General features: G+C 44.7%; 1 pseudogene; it reads right to left on the bottom strand.

Moving 5' to 3' along the window:
- Positions 1 to 905: 905 nt before the first annotated feature.
- Positions 906 to 9,903, bottom strand: LOC147092617 (uncharacterized; annotated as a pseudogene).
- Positions 9,904 to 10,935: the final 1,032 nt, after the last annotated feature.

Below are 10,935 nucleotides of genomic sequence, written 5' to 3'. Positions count from 1 at the left end.
CTTACGTCTTGTTTTTCCACGCGTAAAGACCGGAGGCCTTTACACACGCAAAACTTTGGGAAAAAAAAGGAATTTCACTGCGCACGTGCTGCCTGTGCAGTCGCACGCGTTCTGCCTCTGAACCCCTTCGTTCAGAGGACAGGAAATGCTGGTTTTCCCCGCATGCGCTGTGCATGCTGAAAACTGGCATTTCCTCCAGCCAGACGCGTGAGTACCCCAACCGTACTCACGCGTTGGGACAGGATTTACTGGTGCAGGACGCCTTCTCGCTGAATTAGTATCCTGGGTTTTGATTTGGTTTTTTGCTACTCACAAGAGCTCACGTGGTTTTGGATAGGGTGGAGAGAGAATATATTCTGGGCCTGAAATTGCGGTCGGAGATTTCTGCGGGTAAAAGCCTCTGAACCACAAGTAAAATATGAACCTACCTGCTGCGTCGGAACCTCCGAACAGTTACGCTCCTGGGTCTCTACACGTACGTCTACATAAAGATCCACGTATCCCAGGAGAGCATGTGTTTCGCAAGGGTCCCTGGGATCACGTGGACCGGTGCAACCAATCAGAAAGGGGGATTCGCATTATGCTTATGGTGATTCTATGTAGATATGGAATCTCCATAAACGTAACTGAAATCATCCAAAAATAATTTTTCACAAAACTGAAATAAAAAATTACATGCTTAACATAATAAAAATACAAACTTAAAAAAAAATACAAATGTAATCAAAAATTATTTTTTTGTAAAATAAATGTAAATATTTTTAAAGGTTCCAAAAATAACGTAATCTAATTGTTAAGGTATTTTCTGTTCAAAACTTTTTTTAAATATTTATTTTATTCCTTATGCTGTTAAAAGAAGGGCTTATGCCCGCTTTTACCAGGTGTAAGAGATTCACGGACATTCGCTAGACAAAAATCCCGCTCTCCGCCAGTGAATGTCCATTTTCCAGGGATTCATATGATCTTTCAAGCTTAAACTTGACATCGTCTGTGGAAACCTAGAATGTGTGGGGCGCGTCCACAGTCAGAGGCCTCAGAAAATCCAGGCCAATGTGATGCACAAGCGTCCTCATTATTCTGAGAACTTTCTGCTCAGATGAAACTGATTAGTTAGTTGTACATTTTGCTTTATTTCTTCTTTTTCTATACTGGTGGAGGGAGTGAATGGGGTGCAAATCAAGCTGGCTGCTTTGTCCTATATGGTGTCGAGCTTCTTGAATGTTGTTAGTGCTGCACTTATCCAGGCAAGTGGAGGGTATGCTATCGAACTCCTGACTTATGCCTTGTAGATGTTGGAGAGGCTTTGGGAGTCAAGAGATGAGTCACTATTCGCAGGATACCCAGCATCTGTCCTGCTCTTGCAGCTGCAGTATTTATGTGCTGTTTCAGTTAACTTTTTGGTCAATGGTGATCCCTGTACGAAAGGCTGATATGTGGAGATATTTAGTAGGCGAGAATCATATTTGTATAAATTCAAGTGTAGCCATTGATCAAATAATATTACCCATAATTACTCCTGTGTAAATAAATTGCTAAGGCTTGTTCAGAATGCAGCTGCAACGTCATTCAGAAGCAGCTTTGACTAAGCTCTGATAATAAGCAGCCACAGGCTGTGAGTGAACTTTAAATTTTTAAATGGCATGTCCTAATGCTAAGTAGGAATTAGAGTTCGCTTAAGAAACCTAATTGTAAAGATAACTAAAAAGAAATTATTATAAGGAACATAAAATGGGCGAGGTCATGGGAGTTAAGCTATCCATCTGATAGGTTGAAGTAAGATAGTCTCGATACCGTCTAGACTAGGGAGACACCGCTGACATGGGCTGGGCCCTTGGTATAAGGCATTGTACTGCCTGTATCAGGGAGGCAGGAATCAAGAGATATGGTAAATTCCAATGGGGTGAAGAACTACAAACAAGGTAACAAGACAGCAGGTTAGGTTTGTTGAAAAGTACTGGAAAAAGGAACTGCCCAGTTGCTGCACTTAGTCTGAGTGACGATGGTATTTTGACCATTTGAACCAATTGAAGAAGGTGATTATGTTAAAGACCATATATGGACACTGGCTAAAACAACCATCGAGAACAAAGGAACAGACTTAAGGCAACTCATCTGTGTCTGAGAGGCGCCAGAGATCAAGGGCTGCGAGATATTCATTAACCCTATCGCCTGATGTTAAGTATATTACGCTGCAAGCTTAATAATTCTTGATCAATTGCTCAGACATACTGGCTGCTACATATTAGTGAATTGTCCAAGAACTCTGAGTGATCAATAAGATCTTACACCCCCATGATATTGATGGTGAGGGAATCAGCGGCGGTATATTCAAGAAGGACTTTGATATATTTCTTAAGGCTAAAGGGATCAAAGAATATGAGGAGAAGGCAGGGACAAGGTACTGAGTTTGGATGATTAGCCATGATCTCATTGAATGGCAGAGCAGTCTCGAGGGGCCGAATGGCCTACTCCTGCTCCTATCTTCTATATTTCTATGTTTCTATGTAAAGCCATTGAATGTCAATGGTCTGTGGTAAGCCTCTCTCTTTTTGAATATGGTCAATGCCCGGCATTTGTTGGCGTGAATGTTACTGCCTAGGTGTCATCCCAAAACTGAATGTAGTCCCGGTCTTGCTGAATGCGGATATGGAATGCTTCATTATCTGAGGAGTTGCGAATGGCGCTAAGCACTGCGAAATCTTCAGCAAACGCCCCACTTCTGACGTTATGATGGAGGGATGGTCATTGATGAAGCAGCTGAAAATGGTTGGGCCTAGGACACTACCCTGTGGATCTCTTGCAGCGATTTTCTGGGGCTGAGATGATTGACCTCCAACAGCCACAACCAACTTCCTTTGTGCTGTGATCGACTCCATACAGTGGAGAGTTTACCCCTGATTCCCATTGATCTCCATTTTACTAGACACCCTTTATGCCACACTCGGGCAAATGCTGTTTTGATGTCAAGGGCAGTCACTCTCACCTCACCTCTGGAATTCAGCTGCTTTGTCTATGTTTGGAACAATGCTGTACAGAGGTCTGGAACCGAGTGGTCCTCCCAGAACCCACACTGCACATCGGAGAGCAGGTTATTAGAGAATAAATGACACTTGATAGCACTGTCAATGACACCTTCCATCACTTTGCTGATGATTGAGAGTAGTCTGATGGGGCGGTATTTGGCTGGTTTGAATTTGTCCTGCTTTTTGTGGACAGGAAATACCTTGGTAGTTTGCCAAATTGTCGGATAGATTCCAGTGTTGCAGCTGTTCTAGAACAGCTTGCCTAGAGGTGTGGCTAGATCTGGCGCACAAGTCTTCAGCACAGCAGCCGGGATGTGGTCGGGACCCATAGCCTTTGCTGTATCCAGTGCGCTCAACCGTTTCATGATATCACGTGGAGTGAATCGAATGGGCTGAAGACTGGTATCTGTGATGGTGGGGAGGTCAGAAGGAGGCCGAGATGGATCATGCACTCGGCACGTCTGGCTGAAGATTGGAGCAAATGCTTCAGCCTTGTCTTTTGCACTTGTCTTTTGGGCTCCACCATCATTGAAACAAAGAGTGACCAACACTGGGAGCGGAATCCCGGGTATGTCAGTGGAGGGGGAAACTCTGGACACATTGCAGAAATGATTGATGCTGACACTTGGAGCGGACTCCCAGTTAGATCCATTGAGCTGAAACTCTGGAAACATTGAAGAAATGATTGATGCTGAAACTGGGAACGGACTCCCAAGTAGATCATTGGAGGGGAAAACACGAGAAACATTGAAGAAATGATTCCTGCCGACATTTGGAACGGACTCCCATGTAGATCAAGGCAAGGGAATACACAATGAATGGTAGGACCGTAGGAAGGAAAGAGGATCAGATGGACCTTGGTGTACATGTACATAGAACCCTGAAGGCAGCAGGACGGGTAGATAAGGTGGTTAAAAAGGCATATGTGAGAATTGCCTTCATTAGCCGAGGCATAAGAGCAGGGAGTTTATGATGGAGCTGTACACAACGCTAGTTAGGGCACAGCTGGAATATTGTCTGCAGTTCTGGTCGCCACAAAATACGAAGGATTTTGTTGCATTGGTGAGGGTGCAGACGAGGTTTACCAGGAAGTTACCTGAGCTGGAGCGCTTCAGCTATGAAGAGAGATTGAACAGGCTGGATTTGTTTCCCTTAGAGCAGAGAAGGCTGAGGGGGGACTTGAGTAAGGTGTACACAATTATGAGGGTCGTATATAGGGTAGATAGAAAGGAACTTTTTCCCCTTAGTAGAGGGGGGCATTTTTTCAAGTTAAGGGTCAAGAGGTTTAGAGCGGATTGGAGGAAAAACTCTTTCACCCAGAGGGTGATTGGAATTTGGAACTCACTGCCTGAAAGGGTGGTAGTGGCAGTAAGCCTCATATCATTCAAGAAGCATTAAGATGAGCACGTGAAACACCATAGCATACAAGGCTATGGACCAAGTGCTGGAAAATGGGTTTCGACTAGACAGGGCTTGATGGCCAGTGCAGACACGATGGGCGGAAGTGCCTCTTTCTGTTATGTTGAACTCTATGCCTCTATGGTTCTATGAGATCATTGGAGGGGGTAAGCTCTAGAAACATTGAAGAAATGACTGATGCTGACACTTGGAGCAGACTCCCAGTTAAGATGAGTGGAGGGGATAGCTCTGGAAATATTGAAGAAATGGTTGATGCTGCGAGTGAGGTTAGGTTGGAATGAAGCCACAAGATCGCGATCGCCTGTGAGGTACAGAACTGCGCCTGAATTTTCCTCCCCTACTGCCGGCACTCCCGCCATGACAGGAATCGCGACTGGGCGGTGTGCGGTAAGGGTGCGCCGTATTGGGGGAGGTGGTGCCGGCCTGGGCCGTATAAATGGGAGGGATTGCAAAACTCGGCCTTTTAATTGATTACCAGGTTACCAATTGTTTAACCCGGCATTCCGATAATTGTCGAACAGGGTGCAGAGAGAGCAGGCGCACTGCAAGGGCATCAAAAAACCACTCGGTCCCTTCCTGCCCGCTCAGAAGAACCAGCCTCCAGAATGATCAATACTGACTGGCTTATTAACAGCAAATAAACTGTGGGATAATGGTCCCCAATGGAAATCCTTTAAGTGGCAAAAGCCCACAGCTTTAAATGATCCATTTTCCATCCCTCTCAGACCCAGTGTTTCTGCTCAGCCTGTGAAAAAAGTGAATTGGAAAAACTCACACATTGTTAATAAGATCCCATCGACAAACACACCAGCAACTACATTGATATGTGGAGCAATACAGACAGATCCTGGATTCATTTCACACTCACTCACACTGCCTTCGACAAAATTGTGTAGCATGAGACACTTACACCACCTTAACATGCCCCACATTGCTGCGCTCGCTCACTGGATCGACCTAGCCCTTCTCTGGATGCTATATTCACCATTATTTCCAGACTTCTATTTGCTGCCTCCTATAAATATATGTTGTTACCGTCATCCAACTCGCCTGTGTAAAACTAACAAGACCCTCAGCATCCGCATTTCGGGCACTTCACACAGCGCCTCTTCCCATTCTTAAGATTCCCGTTGATAGATATTCTCGATCACCTCTCTTTCAGGTCTTTTCCCTGGCAGCGTTTCCCGTATCTGCTCCGCCCAGGTGGTGCTTGATTCCGACTGTACGGACAGAGTGAGAGGGATCAGATATGGATTTTTTGTTACATCTTTGTTTTTGTCTCCTCCAGACGCGACAATTCCAATACTCACCTGGCCGTCCTCCCATCTTCCACCCTCTATAAAATACAGCTCTATCAAAACTCTGCTGCCCGTGTCCTAACTCGCACCAGGTTTGGTTCACCATCACTCCCTGTGCTCGTTGGCCTACATTGGCTCACGTTCCAGCAACAACTCAATTTAAATTTATCGTGTTAAATCCATCCATGGATCGTATATCCCTATCTTTGTAAGCTCCTCCAGCCCAAAAATCTTCACAGAACTCTGCATTCCTCAGATTCTGCCACCTTCCAAAACCTGATGTCCTTCACTGCAACTTTGGCGTCCGTGTCTTCAGCCATCTGGGCCCCAAGCTCTGGCATTCTGTCCCTAAACCTCACCACTGCTTCACCTCTCTCGGCGCATTTAAGCCGCACCTTAAAACCTTCCTCTTGGACCAAGATTTTGGTCACTTGTTCTAACATCTCCATATGTGCCTCGGAATCTACTTGTGTCTATGATCGCTCCTGTGAGGCGCCTTGTGAAGTTTCACTGCGTTAAATTCGTATATCAATGCAAACTGTTGTTGCTTTTGTGAAGCAGAGCGACAGAGCAATGGAGTGGTAGTGAGAGAGATACAAGGAGTGAGAGATAAACAGACAGAGAGACAGAAATAGACTGAAATATATAGAAAAAGTTAGAGCAAGAGTGTCACTGTGTGCGTGAGGCAGACTTCGAATTCTTTTTATTTGATCCATTCACGCTGTGATACTTTAGCTTACAGGCTCCTGTGGAGAGGGGCGCGGATGGCCCTGCAAAGGCCTGTTGATGTGTCGGACCCAAGAGGTTCCATATCAAATGAAGTTCCTTCGTAAAATGCTCATACACTGAATTCTTGGACAGAAATCAATTTGGCCCATATAGTCATAGAGTCAAACGGCACAGAAGGAGGCCATTCGCCCATCGAGTCCGTGGTGACTCTCTGTAGAGTAATCCAGTCAGTCCCATTTCCCCTCGCTCTATCCCCATAGCAGGCACGTTTGTTTCGCTCAAGTGCCTATCCAGTCTCCCCTTCAAAATATTGAGTGTCTCCACTTCAACCACTTCCGTCGGTAGCAGATTCCAGGTACTCACCACTCGCTGTGTGAAAAAGATCTCCTCAAATTCCCCCTATATCTCGTGCCCAAACCCTTAAATTAAACCTAGAAACATAGATGATAGGAGCAGGAGAAGGCCATTCAGCCCCTCGATGATCATTTCCTGTTCCAGCTCTCTCCCCGTATCCCTTGATACCTTTAGCGTTAAGAAATATATCTAACTCCTTTTTGAATATATGTAATTAATTGTCCTCAACTGCCTTCTGTGGTAGAGAATTCCAAAGGTTCACCACTCTCTAGGTGAAGAAATTCCTCCTCATGTCAGTCTTAAATGGCTTACCCCTTATCCATAGACTCTGACCCCTGGTTCTGGACTCCCCCGCCATCGTATACATCCTTCCTGCATCTAGTCTGTCTAGTCCTGTTAGAATTTTATAAGTTTCAATGAGATCCCTTCTCATTCTTCTAAACTCTAGCGAATACCAGCCCAGTTGACGAAATCTCTCTTCATGCGTCATCCCAGGTATCAATCAGAGGAATCTTCGCTGCACTCCCTCAATGGCAAGAACATCCTTCCTCAGATAAGGCGACCAAAACTGCACACAATACTCAAGGTGTGCTCAACAAGGCCCTGTACAACTGCAGCAAGACATCATTGCTCCTGTACTTGAATCCTCTCGCTATGAAGACCATTTGCATTCTTAACCGCCTCCTGCGCCTGCATGCTTACCTTCAGCGACTGGTGCACAAGGGCAGCAAGGTAACGTTGCACTCTCCCTTTTCCCAATCTACTGCCGGTCAGATAATAATCTGCCTTCCTGTTTTTGCCACCAAAGCGGATAACCTTGCATTATAATGCATCTGCCATGCATCTGCCCAATCACCCAACCTGTCCAAATCATATGGGAGTTTTTCTGCGTCCTCCTCACAGCACACACGCCCACCCAGCTTTGTGTCATCTGCAAACTTGGAGATATTACATCTTGTTCCCTCGTCTAGATCATTAATATACATTGTGAATAACTGGGGTCCTAGCACCGATCCCTATGCTATCCCACTAGTCGCTGCCTGCCACTCGGAAAAAGACCCATTTATTCCAACTCTTTGCTTCCTGTCTGCCAACCAGTTCTCTATCCACGTCAGTACCTTACACCCAATCACGTGTGTTTTAACTTTGCACGCTAATCTCTTATGCGGGATCTTATTGAAAGCCTTCTAAAAGCCCAAATACACCACATCCACTGGTTCTCCCTTATCTATTCTACCAGTTGCATCCTCAATAAATTCCAGTAGATTAGTCAAGCATGATTTACCCTTTGTTAGTCGATGTTGACTTTGTCCAATCTAGTCACTGTGTTCCAAGTGCTCTGCTATTCCATATTTTATAATGGACTCTAGCATTTTTCCCACTACCGAGGTCAGGCTTACCAGTCTATAATTTGACATTTTCCCTCTACCTCCTCTTTTAAGTAGCGGGGTTACATTAGCTACCCTCCAATCCATGGGAACTGTTCCAGATTCCATAGAATTTTGGAAGATGACCAGCACTGCATCTACTATTTCTAGGGCAAATTCCTTAAGTACACTAGGATATAGATTATCAGGCCCTGCGGTTTTATCGGCCTTCAATCCCATTAATTTCCCTAACAACATTTCCCTACATATACTGATTTCATTCTGTTCCTCCCTCTTATTAGACCGTATGTTCCCCAACATTTCTGGGAAGTAATTTGTGTCCTCCTTTTTGAAGACAGAGCCAAAGTATCTATTTATTTCTCTGCCATTTCTTTGTTCCCTATTATAAATTCCCCTGATTCTGACTGCAAGGGACCTGTGCTTGACTGCACCAATCCTTTTCTATTCACATATCTATAGAAGCGTTTACAGTCAGTTTTTATATTCCTTGCAAGCTTACTCTCATAATCTAGTTTCCCCCTCTTAATAAATCCCTTCTTCCTCTTTTGCTGAATCCTAAACTGTTCACAATCCTCAGGTTTTTTGCTTTTTCTGGCCAATTTATATGTCCTCTCCTTGGATCTTATGCTATCCCTAATTTCCCTTGTTATCCACGGATGAGTCACCTTTTTTGGTTTACTTTTATGCCAAACAGGGACGAACAAATTCTGTAGTTCATCCATGCGATCTCTAAATGCTTGCCATTGTCTATCCAACGTTAACCATTTAAGTACCATTCCTCAATCCACACTACCCGACTCCCGCCTCGTACCATCGTGGTTTCCTTTATTTAAATTCAGAATCCTAGTCTTTGAGTCAAAAAGTTCACTCGCCATCTTAATGAAAAATTCTATCAAATTATGATCGTTCCTCTCCAAGGGGCATCGCACAAAAAGACAGCTAATTAAACCTTTCTCATTACACTATACCGAGTCTAAGATGGCCTGATCTCTAGTTGGTTCCTCGGCATATTGGTCGAGGAAACCATCCCGTAAACACACTAAGAATTCCTCCTCCACAGTATTGTTACTAATTTGGTTAGCCCAATCTATATGTAGATTAAAGTCACCCATGATAACTGCTGTGCCCTTATTGCACGCTTCTCTAATTTCCCATTTAATGCCATCTCCAACCTCAGCATTACTGTTTGGGGGTCTGTATACAACTCCCACTAACGTTTTCTGCCCCTTGGTATTTCTCAGCTCTAACCATACAGATTCCATATCATCGCAGCTAATATCTTTCCTTACTATTGTTTAAATTTCCTCTTTAACCAGCAATGCTACACCACCCCCCTTTCCTTTTTGCCACTCTTTCCTGAATATTGAATACCCCTGGCTGTTGTATACCCAGCCTTGATCACCCTGGAGCCATGTCTGTGTATTCCCAATTATATCATATCTGTTTACAACTATTTGTGCAGGTAATTCATTCACCTTAGTACGAATGCTCCTCGCATTAAGATACAAAGCCTTCAGGCTTGTTTTTTTAGCACGTTTAGAACTTTTAGAATTATTATTTACTGTGGCCATGTTTGATTTGAACCTTTGATTTCTCTGACTGCCACTTTTGCTTTTCTCCTTCCTGAATTTTGCTTCTATCCTTGCTTCACTTTCCTCTGCCTTCTTGCACAGGTTCCCAACCCTCTGCCATTTTAGTTTAAAACCTCCCCAACAGCACTAGCAAACAGTACCCCTAGGACATCGGTTCTGGTCCTGCCCAGGTGCAAACCGTCCAGTTTGTACTGGTCCCATCTCCCCCTGAACCGTTTCCAATATCCCAGGATTTTGAATCCCTCCCCCTTGCTCCATTCCTCTAGACACGTACTCATCTGAAATATCCTTCTATTTCTACTCTGACTAGCTCGGGGCACTGGTAGCAGTCCTGAGATTACTTCCTTTGAGGTCATATTTTTTAATTTACCTACTAACTCCCTATATTCAGCTTTTAGGACTTCATCTCGTATTTTCACCTATATCGTTGGTACCTATATGCACCAAGACAACTGTCTGTTCACCCTCCCCCTCCATAATGCCCTGCAGCCGCTACGAGACATCCTTGACTCATGAACCAGGGAGGCAACATACCATCCTGGAGTCTCGTTTGCGGCCGCGGAAAGGCCTATCTATTCCCCTTACAATAGAATCCCCTATCACTATAGCTCTCCCACTCTTTTTCCTCCCGTCCTGTGCAGCAGAACCACCCATGGTGCCAAGAAGTTGGCTGCTGCTGCCTTCCCCCAGTAAGCAATCTCCCTCAACAATATCCAAAGCGGTATATCTGTTTGAGAGTGGGTTGGCCACAGGGGACCCCTGCACTCCCTCCCTGTGCCTACTACTCTGCCTGTTGATCACCAATCCCTTCCTACCTGTGCAGCCTTTACCTGCGGTGTGACGAATTCATTAAATGTGCTATGCCCGACGACCTCAGCATCGCGGATGCTCCAGTATATAAAATGTTTTTCCCCAACCCGTTTAGCATCCACTAATGGGAACAGCCTTTCCCCGTCTTGCCTATACAAACCCTTTCATAATCTTGTGCACCTCTATCAAATCATCCCTCAACCTCCTTTGCTCTACTGAAACAAATCTGTTATTGTAGCTAAGATCTCCCATCCCCGGAACCATTCTGGTAAATCTACTCCGCACTTTCTCAATTGTCTTCACATCCTTCTAAAGTGTGGTG

Source organism: Somniosus microcephalus, unplaced genomic scaffold (genome assembly GCF_052327205.1).
Source record: "Somniosus microcephalus isolate GS21.2 unplaced genomic scaffold, FLI_Smic_1.0 unresolved_chr2, whole genome shotgun sequence".
Classification (NCBI taxonomy): Eukaryota; Metazoa; Chordata; class Chondrichthyes; order Squaliformes; family Somniosidae; genus Somniosus; species Somniosus microcephalus.
The sequence above is the reverse complement of the archived record's forward strand: the minus strand, read 5'-3'. Positions and strand labels throughout refer to the sequence as shown.